The following is a 22341-nucleotide window of genomic DNA, read 5'->3' as shown; positions in this document are numbered from 1 at the left end:
TAGTGGTAATACGTTGCTTATCTATATTGTTGCATGCAATTTTATCCTGGAATTTTACTATAATGTTTAAAAATGCATCACATTCAAATTACTAATTGATTGACATTCAAACTGAGGCACAGTATCTTGCACTGAATTCAAAGGGGATTACTTAGGCTCAACAATACTGCTCTTGTTGAAACAACAGTGCTTGATCAGCCTGTGAAAACATTAGTTATGCTAGACTCAAAGAGTTGAGCCAGTTTTGGTGATTAGGGACTTTAATTAGTAGGATTTATTCAGTGCTAGTTTATAGATATCTTACTTTCAAGGAGCTACACTTTTGCTTAATATCAATTGTTTTAAAATCTGCTTTGTACATCATTAATACCTGCACTTAATATGACCTCAAAGGCTCTGGGTTTCTACACAGATTTTTACTAAGTATCTGACAACACATATAACATCAAGGAAGAGAAATACCAAGGAGAAGAAAACTAAATTCTCCAGCATCATGTGTTTGTGTCTTATTTCTTACATTTACGGAGTCATAAGTGTGTGTGTGTGTGTGTGTGTGTGTGTGTGTGTGTGTGTGTGTGTGTGTGTTTGTGTGTGAACCTGAGCTGTCCTGTCCTCAGACTTGTGATACTTCTGTCTCAGATGGACCCACTAATGAGGGACCTACTTCCAGGCCTTTTCACCTTCCCATTGCTTCATAGACTTGATGTTCAGTTCTCTCAAACTTCTGTATTTGTAGAAAGATCACTGTCAAATTTTCATGCCAGGCCTCTGTTCTCCTTGTCTTCAACACACTGTCTCCAATGTAAAACTTCTTTAACAACCATTAAACTGAATCTTTGTTAGCAATTCTTGGAACAAATGTATGGTTGATGACATGAGTTGTCTTAACTGCTTTATGAACTCAAATAAAATTTTGTCTAATGACATTCTGTAACATAAAAATACATAAAAATCAGCGCATGTGTCATTTGCATAAAGAAAATCATATAAATGAAGGAATACATGTTAAATGATTTGCAGCAAGCCACATTTATCAATAATGTATTCTAATATCAAATAAGAAATAATAAGCAATGCAAAACTATATGTGAATCCAACCTTAGCTTTTATACAAATAAAATAATTTCCAGACTTACAATATGAAATTAATGTTCATTCAACAAGTTTTAGGTACATTTAGCATAGTGTGATTCCATTCTAAACAATAAAAAAGAAGTGTCTGCCCTAGGTTAAGAGAAACAAACTAATTTTAAAGCATTCGTGGTGTCTGTAGTGATAATGTGGGGCAGACAATGTCCCAGCTGAGTGACCTTCGTTCTCTGCATTAATCTCTCTGAGGTCTTCCCTTCATCTGCAAAAATGATAGTGTGAAATCAGTGGCTTTGAAGTCACTAGCCTCATTCATGATGTGCATTCCATTTGTGGGTTTTCTTTTACAGAGGCTGACGGAAGTTGTCCTCTGGAGGCAGGTGATGCACGAAGACTGGAGATGGGAACATACTCTCCTCACCTCCACAGTGCTTCCTGCCAGGCCCTGAAGAGAGCTGACTGACACTGGAGATTATTTTTCTAATATTTCAGCCAATGTGCTTTCATATCAGGAATAGGGAGAGTTAACTGTAATTTATCAAAGACAAATTATTTTATTAGCTACTCTGAATCCAGACTCACGCACAAGTTGCACTGAAACCCAGTTCGGGTAAAATGTCCTCAGAGAAGCATCATAGAATAGTTATTAAAAGTCAATATCCTGATCCAAAAGGGAAACCAGTCTTTTGGGATGTTTTCTTTAAACCTACTCTTACTGTTTGAAAACAGAAATTTTTCATTAAAGAGCCAAAACCCCCTCAAAGTTATAAATCTATAATCTTAAAAGACATTGAATCTGAAAAATGATATAATTTAATATAATACATTCCAATAAGCTTAAATATGGATTGTTAAATATATTTACATTGGCTCTATAATCTTCAGCAAGCAACACAATGTGCACAAATAATTGGGTCCCTGGGAATCAAAATGGGTATTTCCAAGTTGGAATCTTAACGTTCATTTATATTTAATATTTTTTGTGAATGCTCCAAGATATAATAACACAGTTTTATTTATGGCTGGTGCAAACTTGGATAATGTTGCCTGCACAGAGAAGCACAAGAAAATAAATTTAATAAGAGATCTAGAGGCATTGGAAATATGGCAACGAGAGGGTACTACCAAGATTTAAGTCGTTAAAAAGTACAGGGAATGATCCAATGCAACTATGCAGAGGGTGAGATAGACCACAGAAAAGAATAGGATGTAAGATTAATTTCTGGGTGATAGTACAGGGCAAATGCAATATGGACCAACAATAATAAAGTCCTTTATGCTTTTGAACTAGAAAGCCACATTGTGGCACAGGAGATGAAGGGCACAACACCCACTTGTTGGGCTTGGCTTCTGTCACTAATATACAGCCATGTAGTATCCTGATTGTTGCCACAGCAGAGTGTATTTCTGTTCATGTGTATTCCTTCCAAGTTAATATACTGCCAAGGAATAGGAAAAGACATGATGGCTACCCATGGGAACAATATTTAAATAACAGGAAAGGGAAGGAAAATGCTCTACTTTGTATGTGAGTTTTATTCTTGTTAAACAAAAACCTGCCTGCAGAAAGCTCAGGCAAGGAGAAAAAAATATTTTTAACACAAGAGATTTATGAAAATCAAAGCAAGAAAGTTGCTGTTTGATCTTTAGTTCATATAGCAATTAATGACCTTATATTTTTATATTTTATATAAATAGAGCCTATATTTTTAAATAAATTAAATTAATTGAAGAAGAAAATTTTAATCCATTTCACAGATGAGAAAGCATGAGGTACAACAAAATTAATCAACCATTTTAACCTCTTTCAGGATATGTGCTTTACTGAAAGAATTTATATATACATATGCTAAAGATCAAAGATCATGATTTTTTTTTCATTATTGAATTTGCTCATTGATTCTGTAACTGAGTCACTGGCCATTAATCCTGTAGGGCAATCTTGTGTCTCTTTATTTGCTTATAGAGGATTTCTTTGATTTTAGTTTATAAAGTCTTCATTAAGAATTTTTCAGTGCTCTAATTATACAGTAGACATCATAGCTGGAAGGATGTTTAAGTCCTTCTAAGTAAATACTACATGTGTCTATATGGAAATGACAAGTCAAGTGTGAGGACAAGTCAAGAAACTGAGGACAATGGTCAGTTAAGTGGCCAAACTCAGGTGCCTACTGTGAGCATGTCTTCACTCTGAACAACAGAGGAAGGAACATGAGTCAGATAACTGCTGTGGCATGTTTACTAGACCCATAAAACAAGTCTGTGACAAAGCTTAGAAACCAAGGGCCCAAAATTCAGATGTACAGATTGGCAAGACTGAAGACTAAGAAGAAAAAGTTTATGTGAAAATTGCAATGCAAAACTGCGCCTGCTCTCTAGGATTCAAACTGCACATGGCATACACATTGTTGAGTAATGGAGGCTTTGCCTTTGCTCATTGCCATCCAGAATATCATGAGGTTCTTCATTATCATCATTGGTTTAAACAAAATGAGAACACTCAGAATTACTCAAGATTTTTCTGAGGTATTATATTGAATATAATCATAATTTAAAATATTGATGCCATAAACTAAAAGTGAGAATTTGACTGAACAAAAATGACTTCTTAACTTCTGTTTGGTACCACTTTACCTTCAAGAAAAATGAGAGAAAATTGCAACCATTCACACATTTCAAGTATTTTTCAGCAATCAATGTACAAATCTTGACCTTATATACAGAAAAATTTAAAAGAAAAATACAATGAAAAATAACACCTTGGACTATGAACCATTGTATTCATGTCTCCATGTCTGATTCCTCATTTAGAGACATTTATATATAACTGATGTATGGTTAGGGTGAACCTGTTGAATGGCTCATATTTTGTTTTCTGATAATTTCGATTTTGAGCACATTTAATTCAAGGTTGTTAAAAAATCTGAAGATAGAGCCAAATAGTAGTCAGGCTAGTTCCCAGAGGTGTGACGAGCATTATACCGTTCAGTAGCAAATCCATTGAAAAGGAAGTCAGCTGGAAAATCGGAGTATGGTATCTTGTTAACAAGATTGACAGATAGAGGGGTAGCATTTTCTCTTTTTCCCCCTTTGTCTATTGAATTCCAATATTCTTTCTTTGCTGCATGAACCTGTGCTGTGATTAAATCAACCTATGCATACACTATAAGTAAATGTGATGATATTATACTTTAGCTTTTAGAGAGCTTGTGTGTTAGACATGTATAGGATTGAGGAAGGGAAGCAGAGCAGATAATGAAATCTAGAAGGCCTTACATAATGTAAGGAGACAAAAGTTACTGGCAAGGAGGAAGACTGGAAACTTCCAGGCTGAGAGGTGAAATGGACGGAAGCCACTGTTATAGGAGCAGAGGCCTTTCTTCCAGAGTATCTGAAGGTTACCAGTAATCATTATTTTTAAAAAATACATATAATAATAAGTGTGAGAAAGCCTCTGCTATTCTTGTGACCCCAGAAGCTTGTGAAATGGGACATCCTTTGTACGTCCCAGTCTATGAGGTTTTAACACCCGCCCCAACACTCTAATACCCTTCTTCCCTGGGAAATGTTGTCTTTTCTATGAGACTTGTCTGTTTCTACTGCCATTCAGACTTCTATATTCTGGGTTACAAAAACTGGAACTCTTCCAAACTGCCCAACAAACTACAATACTCACCAATACCAGGGAGCTAGAAATGGGAAATTACATGATGGAATAGTGAGCCAAATAAGAGAATGCTGAAGCCGTGTGTCAGCAGGGAGGCACAGAGTCAGAGTTCTTTGGCTATCTTGATTCATGCTGCCAAGAGTTTCTGTTATTGGCAAGATTCTGTTACTAAGGGACATATTTTTTAGAGCCTCAAGTTGAAGCTTTGATCAAAGCTGGTGGAAAATAGCCTGATAATTGAGGAGACAGTGGAGGAACTAAAGAACAGGCAGTATCTCAGAACCAAGAAGGATCCCCTCCTACTCAATGCTGTTGAAGCAGATTACAAGGGAATCATAGAGTAGACATGTTTGAGTTTAAACCAGCATGTCTATCTCCTGCACAAAGCACATGAGTGTTATTTCTGATGGGAACATTGACTTGTTAAGACAGCTGTAGGCTGGTGAAAAAGAAACTGTATGAAGTCAAGAATCTTTTCAAACTGTGAACCCAGTGCAGCATACATGAATGAGTATGAATGAAGTATTATGCCTATTAACATCCTTGCAATTATCCTGGCGTTTCAGTAATGCAGTTTTATTGTATTCTGTTATAACAATGTTAATTAAATGACTGTACCAGTTTTAAAGCAGTGGTCTCAACATTGGAAGCAGTTTAGCAATACATGTAGGTTTGTATGTGTGTGTTCATGTGCACTTTTGCTTTTGGTGTGTGTATATATTTATTAACATTTAACATTTTATCCTAGAGGTTCAGACTTCATAGGCTTTGAATATGGCCTAGTCATGGAATGTTTTAAAATAGCTTTGACTCATATTAATGCTTATCTTAGTTGTGTTATTCCAGTCAAAAGATGGTAGTACAAACTAGCAGAATGACTACAATCTGTAGAGTAAAACAGTATGATTATAGTCTCAATTCTATTGTATTAAATATGTGGACTGATAGGAATTATTTCATAGGATAGATAAAAATATGCAAAGAGAAGAGTGATGAAGATCAGAACAGCTTTCTGATACAACATGTATCATGATTATTTACTGAGTATCTGTAATACTTCAAATTAAGGATCAATTTGAATATATCTTATGACACATAATAATTGTACGCTTTGTAGTGAGACATGAAGGTTTTACCACTGGTATATATTGTGTAATGTTCATATGAGTGTCTTCTCAAACTTATGCTCTTTAGAGAACAGTAAAAAATGGTAAAATATTTTTGAAGGCTTTCTATAATGCATAGTATCCTATTGTTATCATTACTAGTCAACTGATGGAGAAGTAGCTCAACAAAATGACTTATTCCTATGCAACTGTATCTTAAACCCATCAGTGAACGTTTCCCCAACACTCATGCAGTTACTGTTTCTAGATTATGGTAGAGTCTAGTCTACTCTCAGTGTATACCAGAGCATCTTTGTAAGGTTTCACATGAGTGAGATTATGAAGTTCTGGTCTTTCTATGTCTGCCTTATTTTAGTTAAGATGAAGATATCTAATTCCACCCAAGTTGTCACAAATGTAAGAACTTTATCCTTATTAGGGGCCTGACTATTTTTGATAAGGTAAATGCACCATAATTTATCTAATATTCAAGCTTTTGTTTCTGTTTATTTCATTTTGAGACAGGGTCTCCAGGTTGGCCTGGAACTTACTGGCACAGGCTGACCTTGGATTTGCAATAATCCTCCTGTCCACTAAATGCTTGGATTATGTGTATGGACCACCATGCCAGGATCCATTTTTCAGCTGACAGCCCATTAATTTCATTTCTTGGCTATTGGGAGTAGTGCTGAAATGAACACGAGAGTGCAGGTGTCTCCTTGGCAGACAGGCTCATTTCAGTTGGAAATATTGTCAGTAGTAGGATTTCTGAATCATATGATAGTTCCATTTTTATTTTTTAATGTATTGTTACTGTTAATATGGTGATGTACTTTCTCTCAAAGTCATGACCTCTACTTCTTTAATTGTTTTGATTATTTTTAAAAATGAAAGATGGGGATGCCATTTCCATTTGTGTATGTGCATTACCAATTTTCTCAATACTTTTAGTTGGAAAGCATCTCTCTTCTTCACACATACATATATATCTAATCATACATACATACACACATACATACATACATACATACATACATACATACATACATACTATATCATTATATGCTTTGGAGACAAGGTCACACTATGTAGCTGTGCCTGCACTTGCTATGTAGACCAGGCTAGTCTAGAACTCACCGGGAACTGCCTTCCTCTATCTCCTAAGCACTGTGATTAAAGGTGTGCATCACTATACCTGGCCCTTGACCTCAGGTTATTTTTGTGATACAGATTCTAATTACTTAACAGAAAACAGTGGATACAGAAAACTTATAAGAGCAAATCTTTTGAGCAAAATGATGTGTTATTCATCTACAATATAAAATTATAATACTCAAAAGTGTTCTCTGCATGATATATTTTACAATCAGTTCTGTAAGAAATTGGTAATTGCTCCAATTGCTCTTGGGTCTGTTGTACCTCTGAATCCATTGACACAACTGAATATAAAAGTAGAATTTGGTCAGTTGCCAGGGTTTGCATTGGATTATCCACACTGGAACAATTTCTTGGTAACTTCTGGCTTCCCTAATCTGACAAACACATGTTACAACCAAGTTAAACTGGCTTTCATTCTCAATATTTCATTCCTTCATTTGAGAGAAAGATCTGATGGGAAAGGATGGTATAATTTTACAAATATTGCATGGAAAATCAAGGGGTGCAGGCAATAGTGAATACAATTTGAGGTAAAATTTGTCAATTTTGAAAAATCAAAATTTCTACCTAATTTGGCTGTTTTGGACATTAAGTAACTCAAATATTTTTAAATTTATGACAGGATTTTTGCTATATAGTATTCACAGCTATTTCTTTTGTCTTAAGCACATTTTTTTACTTTAGAAGAAAAAATACATAATTTATAATCTTAGCTGATGTGCTTTACTAAGAAATGCATCCTGTCTCATGAAGGTTATCAGCAACTTTCTTCTGAGCTACTGGAGACCAGTAGATATAAACTGGTACCTGAATGCTTACACAAAGCACAAGGTTATTTTCACTCACCCTTTCATAAACCTAGCCAAAGCACCCTAAAATGAATAAGCAACCCCCCCAAAAGCAAAAACAAAACAAACAAGCAGTCAAAAATCCAACCAAAACAAAGAACAATTCTAATATCATTAACAACAATAATAACAAACCTCTACCATTGACACCAGTGCCACTTCCAGTCCACCAAGCATACCAACATAAAACAGGGTTTATGACTTTTCCTGTTGGGAATCTCACAGGAGTGTTATTGTCTGACTGATCCAATTAGGGGGCAGTCTATGATTTACTCCCTAATACCTCAAAATGTTAACCATTAATATAAAGAATCAATACTTAATATCCAAACTTTTCTTTAAAACAAACATGCAAAGAATGCTTAGATTTTTTAAAAAAGAGTGACAGAGATCTCCCTTTTCCATACCTGGAACACTGAATACTTAGAAAGATTGAACTTAAAAAGAATTAAAAACAAGGCTATAAACATATTCACAGCTAATCAACACAAAAAATGTATGTGTTTATGCCACACAGGTAATACCTCAAGAAGTGTGTTTTAAGGTGTCTGTAATTAAAACTCTGATGGTATATGGAGGATGTGGCATCTGAGCAAGTTGGGGAACAATTGAAAGTAAGGACATGATGCTGCTGGGAAGGCTGGCTAACCAGCCAGGAGATAAACACTTTAGTATTACAGTCTGTACCATATTGTGGCATGGGTCCACTTGAGATTCCTTTTTAATCTTGGCCCTTTCTGCTCCCCAGGGAGGGTGAGGCCTTCCATAGGAAGTCTTAACAGTCTGTCATATCCTTTGGGATAGAGCCTAGGCCCAGCCCCATCTGTCTAGGCTCAGGGAGTATTCCTCTATGTGATTCCTAAGCTGATTCCTATGCTAGGGATAAATACTGATCTACTACAAGGGGTCCCATAAATTCCTGAGGCTACCTCACTGACACCTGCGTTTTTGAGGTCTGGAGCAGTCCCAGGCTGGTTTCCCACTTATCAGTCTGGAGTCCAGGAGCTCCCCCTTGTTTAGGTCAGTTTTTTTTTTTTTTTTTTTTCTGTGGGTTTCACCAGTGTGGTCACTCCTCCTTCTCTGCAACTAGATTCCAGTTCAGTTCAGTGTTTAGCTGTGGGTGTCTGCTTCTACATCCACCAGCTGCTGGATGAAGGCTATAGGATGGCATATAAGTCAGTCATCAATCTCATTATCAGGGGAGGGCATTTAAGGTAGCCTCTCCTCTGTTGCTTAGATTTAAGGTAGCCTCTCCTCTGTTGCTTAGATTGTTAGTTGGTGTCATCTTTGTAGATCTCCAGACATTTCCCTAGTGCCTATTTCTCTCTAAACCCATAATGTCTCCCTCTATTATGGTATCTCTTAACTTGCTCCCCGATATTCTTCCCCCAACTCAACCTTCCTGCTCCCTCATGTCCTCCTCACCCCTCCTCTTCTCCCTTTCTCATTCTCCTAGCTCCTTATCCCCTCCTGCTATGCTCCCAATTTGCTCAGGAGATCTTGTCCCTTCCCACTTCTCCGGGGGACCATGTATGTCTCTCTTAGACTCATCCTTACTTTACTCAGTGTTTTCTCTTGACCCTTTGTCCTTCTCTTTCCTTTTTGTGTTTCTGGCCTCATTCCCACCCCAGGTACTACTTTACCAACTTTATGCCAGTACAGAATAGATGAAATTTATATAAAATCATAAAATGTACATTCCTCTTGGCCTGGTTTCTTTTATCCAGCACAATTATTTAGAGATTCTCCACAATGTCTTTATCTTGGTGTGTATATCAATAGTATTTTTTATTGTTAAGTAGTATTCCATTATATGTACACCACTGTTTATCTACATATTGATGGATTTTATGTTATTTCTAGGTTTTTTGTGCTTTTTTTCTTTTAGAAACAATCTTATTTTACATGCCTTATTGGGAAAGTCCTTCTGCATATATGTTTGTCTTATTGGTTGATAAATAAAGTACTGTTGGCCAATAGGGAAGCAAGATAAGTGGGCTAGGAGTCAAGGAGGATTCTGGGAAATGTAGTAAAGAGAAGTCTTGTGATCCAGGCAGAAAGTGACATAGCTGGCAGACTCAGAATATAATCAGGGACAAGCAGGAAACTGCTCTCTTCCTCTTCCTCCCCCTCTCTTCTATGTGGAGCTGACATGTGATTGCCAGCAAGAGAGTCGGCATATGGCTGGCATCCTCAATAAGATAAGTTCTTATAAAATATAAAGATTATTAGTTATGGTTGATAGTTAAGACTGAGTTAGCATGTAAGAAATCTTAGTCATTGGCCAGCAGCATTGTACCTAATATAAGTCTCTGTGTGTTACTTAGGGCCCTGACGTGGCGGGGTTGGGGGGACAGGACTTGGGCAGCTGGCGGAAAGATTTATTGTTACACGTATCAATTGCCCTATTCCATAGACCTCTCTTCCCCCCTCCCTCCACAAATTTATAATGCATTGCAGTATTCTCCGTGATCTTACCTTGTTATATTCAAGTCACTGTCCTAGGTAGTGATGTGATATACTTTTCTTTACAAAAATCAAACATTTCCTTCAATATCTTAAGAGTACAATGATGGAGTCGAGCAATGAGTATATGGCTATACTCATTGACATGAGTATATCTTTTCAAGAAACCACCAGAGTGCTCTTCAAAGTAGTTGTGCCATCTCATATTCCCACACAAGTATGAGTGTGTTCGCTGTTCTAGGCACTGCTGACTAGGTTCAGCCATTCTGGTGGGTGCATAGCAAATCTTAGACTTGCTTTTAATCTCTTTTTCCTGATTACAATGAACATCTTTTTTCATGCATTCTTTCTTTTCCATATGTCTCTTTGGTAAAATACATGCCCAATCATTTAGTTGCTCACTTAAAAACTGAATATGCCTTGACACTGAATTGTACATTTTCTTGAAATATGAGTCTTCTATTGGATTTTTTTATTTTGATTTTTTTCTCAGTCTTTCACAGAGAATTTGAGGAGAAAATGAGCATTTTTAGTAATAATGAAGTTTTTTTTCTTTTATAGTTAAAAAAGAATTAAAAACAAAAAATCAGAAACAACAGCAACTACAAAATCAAGTTTAGAATTGAAATTTACAAAATTCCTATTAAATAAATAGCAACTTGAGCTGGCTATATGAAGGAAAGAAAGCTTAATTGGGTCATTGCACCCATAAGATCAGGCTGTAGGCAATACTGTAGGGCTGGGAGAGCTCAGCCTATTTTTTGGTGGCTTTAATGCTGGGTCAGTAGTCTTGTGTGCTATGAAAAAGCAGGTTGAATCTGAAAGCCTTCATCCAGTAGCTGATAGAAGCAGAAGCAGACACTCACAGCTAAACTCTGATCTGAACTCCTGGAATCTAGTTGCAGAGAGGGAGGAGTGATGAGCAAAGGGGTCAAGGCCAGGCTGGTGAAACCCACAGAAACAGCTGAACTGAATAAGGGGGAGCTCATGGTCCCCAGACTGATAGCTGAGAAACCAGCATAGATAGGACAGATCCAGACCCCATGAAGGTGGGTGTCAGTGAGGAGGCCTCAGAAATCTATGGGGCCTCTTGTAGTGGATCAGTACTTATTCATAGCATAGGATTGGATTTGGGGAACCCATCCCACATGGAGGGATACTCAGCCTAGACACATAGGGGAGTCCTAGGCCTTATGCCAAAGGATATGACAGACTCTGAAGACCCCCATGGAAGGTCTCACCCTCCCTGGGAAGCAGAAATGGTATAGGGTAGGTAGGGTGTTAGTTGGGGCCAGGGGAGGAGGGGAAGGAGAGGGAACTGGAATTGACATGTAAAACAATCTTCTAATTAAAATAAAAATGGGAAAAAAGACCTTTATCACTGGCTTTTAAGAGGTAAAGCCTGCATACTTTGGATCAACAAACTGTACTGTGTCATCAAATTCTTCATTGCACCTCACTATGACTGCAAAATACCGTAAACAATAAATTAAAGGCTCTACATTTGTTCTGTATTTGTCTCACAGTGAATTTTTGTGTTGGTCAGTTTGGTTCCACTGCCTGGCTAATAAGAACCCTATCCAACCCAGAGATCCGCAGGTTGTCAGATCCCAGTGCTAGCATTATAGGTGGGCAATTGTGCCCAACATTTAAGGTCTTGAATTGGAAATCAAGCCCTCATACCACATAGTCAACATTTTATCCACTAAGCCATTTCCTAAACCCCAAGGATTTTCATGTTTCTCACATCAAAATAGGTCACAATTTGTGACTGCATCCTGATGAAAATTTAAATCAAGGGGTTGGAATCCTTTACAGACCAGTATAAGCTTATTAAAATCAAAATGTTGAGATTATCTTTGTTGTAGATTGGTTTTAAACAGACAGTTGACCATATTTCAACACAGCATTTTACATTATGTAAGTGAGGAAACTGAGGGATATTTAGCTTGACTTGTTGCTGTTGTTGTCATTGCTATGGCGTCTTTATTGCTTCTGCTTCTGCTTGCTGAATGCTTGGATTACAGCTATGCACTAGCACTCCTGGAGTAAACCATTAAGTTTTAAAATGAATTTTTTCATTACTATATGATCTGCCTTAAATATGTCCTTTAAGCATATTCCAGAAATAGGTGTGTCCAGATAACCTGAACTCTGGCATAGTTTACTGCTTGGTTTTAATGGCAACACAAGGCAGCATTCCCATAATGAATAATGCAAACGTGCACAAGAAGAGGCATCCAAATTGTAAAGTCAGAATATTTAGGGAAAGACCATAGTGTTTCCACTCCAGGTTTAACTTGAAAGCCTTAAAACATTATGTGTTGTTTTCTTGCAAATTACCCACTTGAAAAGTAGATTAGCTTTCAGGCAAGGAGTGGAAACCTGATTCATTTTTAACCTCAACATCTTGATTTGGTAGAGAATGAAATGAAGAATTAGAATAAAATTAATGGGTCAAGGTCATGAAAATTAGCAAAGAAAAAAAAGCTGTAATTTGATGATGGGAGAAAAAAAGACTGGCTAGTTATCTCATGAATCATACTGTTGTTATCTGAATGTGAAAAGCTCATAGTAGCAATTGTAACATCATTAGTGGCTCTTTGGCCTTTTGTTTGTTTTTCATCTCTTGGATTCTTGCTGCTCATTAAGATGTAGTTTGTATTCATTGCTTGCATTTTGGTTTATAGATACATTATTGTTCAAAAAGATACATGTGCTCAAAGTGACTATAATTCATGTTTTTCACTAAATAGTCAAGACAAAATCTTTCACTGTCTTTTTCTTTTACTTTGTGATAAAGTATACAAATTTATTACTTTTATTCTAATGGCCTCATATAGTGGGAAATTACCAATATGGATTCAGGTAGAAATATAAGGGTATTTAATAGGGAAAAGCCTTACTTACAGAGCGACCTAGCCAGCCGGTGGCAGCAGCCAGTACAGCAAGCAGCAAAGAGAAACCGAAAGCACAAAGGCAGTCACACTACGTCACTCTGACCACGCCCTCACAAGCCTGGTCAGCCACACCTGTAGCCAGCCCCTAAATAGGCATGGCTACAGCTTCCCCCACAATTCCCCTTTTAGTCTAAAAGAGGATTAAAACTTAACAGTTTAAAGTATCCAAAATTAACAATCATAAAGGTAAAATATAAGAAGATACAACAATCTGCTTATGTCACATCCTAACTATCTATTTTAACTAAACCCTAAAGTCATCTGAAAGAGGTGTCCAAGCCTGAACACCTCCTTCCAATCCCAACCTTAAACAATAGGAAGCTATCCCTAACTAGGTATATACACTATCCTAAGTAACAACAATGGGGAAAAAAGGCGTAGCATTCTCCAAGTTACTTCCTGCTGAAATGGGACAATGATAGTCATGTGGGGTCCTGTAGGAAGAAAATGTTAGTATCCAGTCCATGTTAGATGGGATTCACTTGATTGAAGATATTGCTTGAAATCCTCAACTTGATTGAAGTCAGTACCTGAACCTCTGGCCGGAGTGTCAGTTGAAATGGAGCAAGTTGGATCCAGTGCAGTCAAGGAGGTGTGGCCCATTTTCTTTTCAGGGTGTCCAGGGATTGATGTCAGGCAGGTCTTCATTGGCTGTGTGAATTTGGGGACTGTCTTTGTCTTTTCTTGGATTTTTCTCTCAAGGTGTACACTCTCTCATAATTGTTATGCTCTCATGGTTGCATTCCCCAGCATGTGTACATACACAAGCAAACATTTCTCTGCTAACTGTTTATGTTTGAGTCCCACACAGCCAATGAAGACCTGCCTGACAGCAATCCCTGTGAAGATAAAAGCAAAACACTTCCCTTTCCGTTGGGAGGTTTCTATTTAGTTTATGAGATATACCTTAGTAGAATACCTGTCATTTGTCCTCGTCTAGAGGTTTTTCCTTTTCCACTCGAATCTTGATCAACTTTGATGGTATCCAAAGTTTTCTTCTCCTGTAGAAACCAATGCAAAACTCCTACCCCAACGTAACACATGTCCTGGTTTCCATACAGAGGTTAGTACATCTTTGAAGTATACCGGCTGATTGAGTTCAGCAGTTTTTTCTGTAGTCCAGTGTCTTTCTGCAGCTGTTTGTCCTTTTTCATTGGCATTAAGAAAGTTTAGTGTTAATAAAGCATTATGCAACCTATGTTTGGGGGGTTTAGTCTTCCAAGCTTGTTTGTTGAGCATCTCCTTAAGTGTTCTATTAGATCGCTCAACCACTGCTTGTCCTGTAGGATTGTGTGATATACCAGTAACATGCTTTATGTTATAATATTTGAAAAATTGTTCCAATTTTGTAGAGACATATGCTGGAGCATTGTCAGTTTTTATTTGTGAAGGTATACCCATAAATGCCATCACCTCTAGCAGGTGTGTAATAACAGAATCAGCGTTTTCAGAGTTAAGAGCAGTAGCCTTAACTGAGAATGTGTCTATAGTATGATGCACATATTTCAAATTTCCAAACTCTGCAAAGTGAAAGACATCCATCTGCCAAACCTCATTTCTCCAAATGTCCTTAGGATTACAACCTGCTGGCAATGGAGTTTGATTATAAAAGGAACAAGTAGGACAGTTTTTCACTATCTCCTTGACTTGTTGCCAAGTGATGGGGAAGTACTTTTTCAAACCTTTGCTATTTACATGATGTTTCTTATGAAATTCTGAGGCTTCTAGCACACTTCCAATTAATAAACGATCAATCTCATCATTGCCTTGTCCTAGTGGGCCTGGCAGACTCGTATGGGATCTGATATGTGTAATATACATAGGATTACTTCTGTTTCTGATAGTTTCCTGTAATTGTAAAAACAGAGAAGTTAATTCTGTATTATCAGGAACAAATTCTGCAGTCTCAATGTGTAACACAACTCTCTCTGCATATTGGGAATCAGTAACTATATTAAGAGGTTCTGTAAAATCCTTAAGTACCATGAGAATTGCATATAATTCTGCCTTCTGTACAGATGTATATGGACTCTGAACTACTTTACTTACCTCACCTGCTTTATAACCTGCCTTACCTGATTTGTTGGCATCAGTGTAGAAGGTAAGAACTCCAGAAATGGGAGTTTGTCTTACAATATGTGGAAGAATCCAGACTGTCTTTTTTATGAATTTAATTCTGTCAGTTTTGGGAAAATTGTTGCTAATTGTTCCCAAAAAGTCAGTAAGAGCTATTTGCCAATATTCATTATCTTTCCATAAGGAAGAAATTTCTTCATTAGTTAAAGGTACTGTAATTTCTGCTGAATCTTTTCCAATCAGATGACAAATCTTAATTTACCCTTTAAAATCAAATCAGAAATCTTTTCTATATATGTCTTTAACTTTTTATTCTGTTTATGTGGCAGAAATATTCATTCCAATATAGTGTCTTCCCTTTGCATAAGAATTCCAGAAGGGTAATCTCTGGATGGCAAGATAACCAGAATACAGTCTAAATCAAGGTTTATCTGATCTACATGCGCATCCAATATTCTGTTTTCTATCTATTGTAACTCTTTTTCTGACTCAGCAGATAATATTCTCAGACTGTTTAGGTCCTTATCACCTTTAAGGGCCATTTTTAAATGCTTTAAGTCATGTCCTTCTACACCAATAATAGTCTGTAATTGAGAAATTTCCCCTAATAATTTCTGAAGAGAATTAAGAGTTTGATACTGATGTCTCCTAATTTGTGCTTTTAAGGTCTGATTCTCTGTAAGTCTATCTTGTAACCTAAATAGTTAATAGAATCTCCTCTTTGTATCTTTTCTGAGGCAATCTGTAATCCCCAATGAGGCAGAACTTCCTTCACCATTTCAAACATATGTTCCAAAGTTTCCTTATTAGAATCTGATAAAAGAATGTCATCCAATTAATGATAAACAAGAGATTGTGAAAATTTCTTACGAATTATTTCCAAAGGTTGCCGTACAAAGTGCTGGCACAAAGTAGGACTGTTTAGCATTCCTTGTGGCAAAGCCCTCCACTGATATCTCCTAACTGGCTGTGAATTATTAACAGTTGTTACAGCAAATGCAAATTTTTCTCTATCATTTTCCTGTAATGGGTTTGTGAAGAAACAGTCTTTTAGATCAATGTCTATGATAGGCCACCCTTTAGGTATTAAGGAAGGTAATGGCATTCCAGGTTGCAGAGAGCCCATTGGTTGAATTGCCTTATTTATAGCTCTCAGGTCTGTCAGCATTCTCCACTTACCTGACTTCTTTTTGATAACAAATACAGGAGAATTCCAAGGACTGGTAGATTCCTCTATATGTCCAGCATCTAGCTGTTCCTGTACTAACTTTTCTAAAGCCTCTAGCTTCTCAGAGGTCATAGGCCATTGTCCTACCCAAACTGGTTCATCTGTAAGCCACTTCAATGGCAGGGCCTTTGGCTCCTCTGAAGGTCCATCATTTGTACCTAGTTGCTGTACAGCATGATGGTTGGTAACCGTTTTCCATAGCATCTTACCAGATCTTTTCTACTATCTAAAGATTGTACATAATTTGTATCTGACAATGGAGGAATATTAATCTGAGTATTCCATTACTGTAAGAGATCACGACCCCAGAGATTTATAGCTATATCTGCCACTTATGGTTTCAGTATCCCTTTCTGTCCTTCCGGTCCAATGCAGACCACAGAGTTAACACTCTGTCGAACTCTAGATAGAGTTCCAATTCCTAAAAATTGTACATTTGCCTCTCTAAGAGACCATTTCTGAGGCCAAGGCTTTTGAGTAAAAATAGTTACATCCGCCCCAGTGTCCACTAAGCCAGAAATAACTTTATTATTAATTTTATCTTTCAACTGAGGCCTTTTATCATTAATAGAAGCTTGCCAAAATGTGCATTTCTCATTTTGTCCATTCACACTTGATTCGTCATCACTATTCAAACTACCATCTAGAGCAGTATCATCTTTCACAGATAGGCAAAGAACTCTCTATTGTTCCTGTGAGAGATTGTCTCCCACTGCTATTTGGAATGACCTGACCTTTCTCGATGTGGGGGCCTTCTTGAGTCCCCCCTCGGGTTTCCCGACCTTAAGGGGTTTCCTTGTATGTCCCTGGTCGATCTACATTCATTGGTCCAGTGTCTGCCCTTACCACATCTTCTACACAATCCAGAAGGCAGTGGCCTTCCTTTTGAGGCATTGTTAGAATTTGTTTGTCTACAATTTCTTAGTATGTCCCATTTTACCACAGTTGAAACATCTAGGTTCCTGGAGCCTTCGTGGTCTCCAGAGGAAGGCTCTTCCTACCCAAGGTTCTGGTTCATAGTAGTAGTCACCTCTAGCCTCTTGGTATCTTTGTTGACCTCTGTAAGGTGCTTCTCCTTGCCAAGCCCTTACATCCTCACCTCTAGACCTTTTAATTTCTTGTTGCCGTTTTAAACCTTTGGAGATGGCTTCTCCTACCCAAGCTCCAGTATCTTGCACATTATAGTCAATGTTGGCTGCATACAAAACCCATTCTTCTAGTGGAGCTGATCTGATCTTTAAAGGCAAAAGTATTCTTTTGCATATAGGGTTTGCATTTTCATAAGCTATTGTATATATAATTGATTGTCTTGTTTCTGGATCTGTTACCTGTAATTCTACTGCCCTAGTTAACCTTTGTAAGAAGTCCTGGAACTGTTCTGTAGGTCCCTGTTCTATTCTGGTATAAGCTTCTAGGTGTTCTCCTGGCTCATGAACCTTATCCCAGGCATTTAATGCTGCTTTCCTGCATAGAGACAGTATATCATCATCATATTCAGCCTGAACCTGTGGGTCAGCATAAATACCCTGACCAAGAAGCTTATCTAGAGGGGCTTCAAAACCTTCCTTTATGCCCTGACGCTCAAGGAGCTTTGCCTCTTCCCTTAAAATGCCTTCCACTGGATTTGGCATGAATTCTGAAGTACAGCTGCTAAATATCGTTCCCAATCTATGGGTATCACCCTGTTAAAGGCTGCCCATGAATGTAATAGCTGTTTTATGTATGGGCTATGGAGTCCATATGAGACAACTGATTCTTTAATATTCTTAAGATCCTTCAGCTGTATAGGTTGCCATTCATAAGCCATCCATCCATGAGGGTGTTTCTTAGAACCTGGCTTTTCTACCATGGTAGCTGGGTACACTAATGGTGTACGAGTAACAACCTTAGAAGAATAGTCATGATACCTAGGTGGAGTGGGTGCCTGGGATTGGAGTGATTCTGCTTCTGAGGCATCCCAATGATCTTTAAGCCTAGCAATGATATCCTTTTGAAAAGTTTCAATCTCTTTAATCATAAAAGATTCCAAGCACGTTAGTGAATCTGTAAATTGCTCTAACTGCTCATCTACATGTTTTTCTAGGTCTTTCATATGATCATTCTTAGGCAGCATCTGGATGGCATGGAAACTGCCTTCTAGGTATTGGAGTCTAGATTCCAGGTCATGATTTGCTGATTTTGATTCCTTAGCAATTGACCGTATGGACCTATGTAATCTGTCAGCCCTGTACTGTAAATTATCTTCCAAACATTCAAATCTAGACTCAAATTTCTGATCTGCTACCTTGGATGCTTCAATAACTGATTGAATGGCATTGTCCAATTCTTCAACCCTATGCTGGGTATTTTGCACCGTTGCATCTAGTTGCTGGGTAACATTGCCTATCTGAGTTTCTAGCTGGCTACAGATATTCTTTAGCTGGTCATGGTCTTCTGACAGCCTAGCCTCTAAGGCCTCAGACATGGAGGATCTCTCTGTGTTTATCTTATCATAAATATGCTGCATCTCGTCAGACAGCTCTGTCTTTAGTGTATTGGACACAGAGCCAAGCTTATCATCCAATTTCTGTTCCACTTGCTGCACAATTGTGGTCTGACCTAATTGTAAAGCTGTTATTTCCTGTAAGTAGGTGGTGAGGTTATCCTTATCCCTATTCCTGAGTCCTCTGGCTAGTAATACTATTTGTACCAGCAAGCTAACTGCCATTATGGCATATAGGCCAGTAATTGGCACATTAACATCCTCCTCAAACAGTGAATTCATGTAATAAGCAAAAATATTACCAATTTTAGCAAATGATAAATATTCCGCCATAATTTTACCTGATTTCTACTCCAGATGCAGTAAATATATTTGACCAGCAGGTAGCACAGGCGTTCAGTTATTCTGAGGCATTTGGCAGCAGTCGGTCAGCGGTGGAGAGAGGTCACAAAAGTGGCTGTGCTTATCTTAGAGAGTATACGGCCTTGCAGCTGCAACCACTAAAAGAGATGCGGCTTTAGTGAGGCAGTGGCCAGGGGAAGCCTCTGCTGAAAGCCGAGGCCTACCTCGACTCTAGGCAGCTAGAAACTGTCTCCGAGCTGGGTGGATGGTCCTGAGCAGCTCAGCTGCAGCGGGTCGGCTGCTAGCCGGGAACGCCTGTGGAGAGAGGGTGCTTTCTGTGCCTAGGCCGAGGGCCCGATGGAACCCACAGCCTGTCCCAAATGGGGTGTAGATTTCCAATATCCCGCTTCTGACACCAGATATAGTGGGCAATTACCAATATGGAGTCAGGTAGAAATATAAGGGTAATTAATAGGGAAATGCCTTACTTACAGAGCGACCTAGCCAGCCGGTGGCAGCAGCCTGTACAGCAAGCAGCAAAGAGAAACCGAAAGCACAAAGGCAGTCACACTATGTCACTCTGACCACGCCCACACAAGCGTGGTCAGGCACACCTGTAGCCAGCCCCTAAGTAGGTGTGGTTACAGCTTCAGCTACAGCCTCACTGTGGCTTATGTTTTTTCTTTCACTTATGAAATCTAGAGGTATGATAAAATAAGAAATTTTAATGTGTTTAATCATATCTATGGCAGCAATTTATAATAATTTGAATAAACTTTAAAGCATATTCACCTATATTGATAATCAACATTATTTTCGCAGTAATTATAAGAGTGGGGAATTTATTGTTTTCCAAGTTGTGTGAAAAGATTTAGGAAATGAACTCAGATATTCATTTGTATTGTGCTTAAATATGATCTTTATGTTTATGATTGGTAAGGTGGTAACTGTAATGTATTATGTCTTGGCTGACCCTCCATAAAGATTAAAAAGGTGGACATAGGTTGAATAAGTTTAGCTCAAAGCTTTAAATGTTTATTCATTGGAGTTTTTCTATGAATTGTTTGCTCATGCTTCACTAATAGTTTCATAACTGCTTAAGTCTGCACATGCTTACTCAATTTCCCAAACACTACTGAAGTTCCAAATTGGGTTTGCAGAACTTGATCTGCCCTAACTCATCCACTTTTAGCCAAGAAGCTTCCAATGAGGCCACGAATGGGCAATTCAACTCTTCTTATTTTCTGCTAGTTCTGCACCTTGCAGGCACCTCTGTTTCTTTCTGTATTTCTGGAAAGGAGAGATTTGGACAGTACATAAAGAGATGCGATAATTTACTATGCTGTCTAGTGATAGTCTTAAGTACTGTTTCACATTTGTTCCCTTCCCTAGTCTCTTGGCCCCTCAGTGCTCTGGTATTTTGGTAATGTTGTTTTCAGTGGGATTGAATTATCCTTCTATGATATTCTTAGCTCTGGGCATCTACTGTACAGCTATGTCATTTTTGATGAATCCTTTGTTCCTTTTGGAAGAACTACCGTTACAAGACCTGAGTAGATCGATGCTAGCTCTCCAAAGAGAAATGCACATTTGACCCAAGACAAACAAGCTTTTATCTTTTCATTGAATAGTTTTAGAATATAAGAAGGCTTCAGTGCAGCTCCTTGGTTCTGAAAGCAGCCTTTGCACATCGTCTTGTTGTTACCTACCTACCAGAAGTGATTCGAACCACCCAAAGTCTACCCTTGTTTTTATAGGTAGGAACCTAGATTGTTAATTAATCCAATTGAAAAAAAATGTATCACTTAACTGCTTCCTTTGAACACCCGACTGAGGTTGGAGTTAGAAACTGACCTCCTGTTTTTGGCCATTTGTTCTAAGATGTTCTAAGAATGGTACATTTAATTTTTAAAAATTAAATTATGCTAAATTAATTACTTAATTTTGAGACAGCTAGCCCTGACACAGAAGGCCTATGTAGATTAGACTGGGATCAAGTTCACAGAAATCCAACTCTGCTTCCAAGTGCCAGATTTCAAGGTGTGCATGACTACACCATGCTTGGCTTCTATTTTTTGTGTATGGGTACTTCGTCTGAATGTGTGTGTGTGTGTGTGTGTGTGTGTGTGTGTGTCCCAAGTATACATTGCCTGTGGAAGCCAGAAGACAGTGTTAGATTCCATGGGATTGGGGTTGCATATATTCTTGAGCCACTGGGAATCAAACTTGGGTCCTCTGGAAGAAAGATGCTATTAACAACTGAGACATTTCTTCAGCCACCTTCAATTTTATTTTTTCTCGATGATGGGTGAGACCTACTCCTATCTGTGGGCACAAGGACGGTATTTAGAATGGAATTAGAAATTATACTGGTTTAGAAAAACAGTGGTAGTGGATTCACCTCCAGGGCCATGACCTCACTACCCATAGGTAGTTTGCTGTGTTTTGGATAGCAGACGTGAGCTCTTTCTTATCAGGCATGCCTGAAATCAGCTGTTAGTTACACCAAGGCCTAAGTTCCACTATTTCAACCTTGGGGATAGATATCTCACTGTGCTAGTCATTGTTGGTTCATTGTTGAGCTGTGTAGGAGTGTTGATGAATTTGTTTCCCTTGGCAGCTTGCATAGCACCTTCGAATACTATGAAAGTTAGAACTTGTGGAGGAGGCTTCCGAGTTGCTTCCAGCTCGATGCACCAAGATTTTTGTCTGAAATATGTAATGTCTTTAGCGACGGGTTCTTACCTATTCAAGTTCCATGAGAAAGCCAAAGGAAACAACAAGAGCCATACAATTTGGGTGCATGTCTTTGACCTTGTTGATTAATAACTTGAAAAATATTCCCCATGCCTCACAGTGAGAGTTTTGTTAGATAGGTCTGTGATTTTTGGAGGGAAGAAAATGTAACTGCATATAAAA

General features: G+C 38.1%; 1 long non-coding RNA gene across 4 annotated transcripts in view; it reads left to right on the top strand.

Annotated features, from left to right (window-relative positions):
• Positions 1-22341, top strand: part of LOC103159719 — a 296693-nt gene that overhangs the window by 102307 nt on the left and 172045 nt on the right. For 2 of the 4 annotated variants that reach the window (XR_003481655.2, XR_003481657.2), the window contains one exon: positions 1440-5976. The exons of the other annotated variants lie outside the window; for them this stretch is intronic. This is a non-coding gene — a long non-coding RNA (uncharacterized LOC103159719). Of the gene's footprint in view, positions 1-1439; positions 5977-22341 lie in introns of those variants that run through there. 4 annotated transcript variants of the gene reach the window in all.

Source organism: Cricetulus griseus, chromosome 2 (assembly GCF_003668045.3).
Source record: "Cricetulus griseus strain 17A/GY chromosome 2, alternate assembly CriGri-PICRH-1.0, whole genome shotgun sequence".
Classification (NCBI taxonomy): Eukaryota; Metazoa; Chordata; class Mammalia; order Rodentia; family Cricetidae; genus Cricetulus; species Cricetulus griseus.
The sequence above is the reverse complement of the archived record's forward strand: the minus strand, read 5'-3'. Positions and strand labels throughout refer to the sequence as shown.